Source organism: Carlito syrichta, unplaced genomic scaffold, assembly GCF_000164805.1.
Source record: "Carlito syrichta isolate Samal-C Ts95f unplaced genomic scaffold, Tarsius_syrichta-2.0.1 Scaffold146399, whole genome shotgun sequence".
In the NCBI taxonomy this organism is placed as follows: Eukaryota; Metazoa; Chordata; class Mammalia; order Primates; family Tarsiidae; genus Carlito; species Carlito syrichta.
In genome coordinates this window covers 43,780-44,608 of record NW_007090495.1, presented here as the reverse complement: position 1 = coordinate 44,608, position 829 = coordinate 43,780, and positions in this window count along the sequence as shown.

Below are 829 nucleotides of genomic sequence, written 5' to 3'. Positions count from 1 at the left end.
TGAGCTGGAGCCAGGAGCAGGGGCAGGTCACCAGCGCTGCAGGGAGAGCACCCACTGCACTGCCCAAGCCTGGCCTCAGAGGTGAAGGCCAAGACAGGGACAGATATGGCAAGGCGAAACACTCCACACCCCGCTGCCAGCGTTTACTTAAAGACTGCCCTGGACCCTGAGTTGAGCTCCAACCCTACTCTTGTCCAAATCTCACTCCTTTTGTAAAGTGGTGGTAACTGTAGATGGTGGCTGGTGTTTTGTTTTTGTTTTCAATGTTCTTAGTTGGCAAAATATAAAGTTGGCATCCTCCGACAGGAACTAAAGTTGGTTTTTGAAATTTTAATTGTTTGCGAAATCCACGGGCCTGGGACTTCATCCGAATCACTCCATTTCTTTCCCACAACAGCCCCCCTGGGACGGGTCACACGGTACCCACTCTGCAGAGGACTGAATGGCAGGAGGGGACGGACCTGCCAAGATCAAACGCCCATGGGGTGGGGGTAAGGCTGGTACTTGAATACTTGAACTGTCGGACAAACCCCTACTTCTCTCCCCCTCGCGGTCCAGTCCCACCCCTCCCTTGTCCTGGGATCCGCCACCACCTTTCTCTGATGGAAGCCTCCCCGGTCCCACCCAGCCAGCAGCTGGCAGAAGCAAGAGAACGGTCATTCTGACCTTGGCCTCTGATTTGGGTCAGCCTACCCCCACTGATGGCTCCCCCACATCCCCCTTATCCTGTGGCTGGCCCAGTGCCCCCTCAGTCCCATTCTTGTCTCCCTTTGCATGCTGAAAACACAAGGATCCCTGGAAGAGGTATTCCCAGACTCCATGCTCCTGG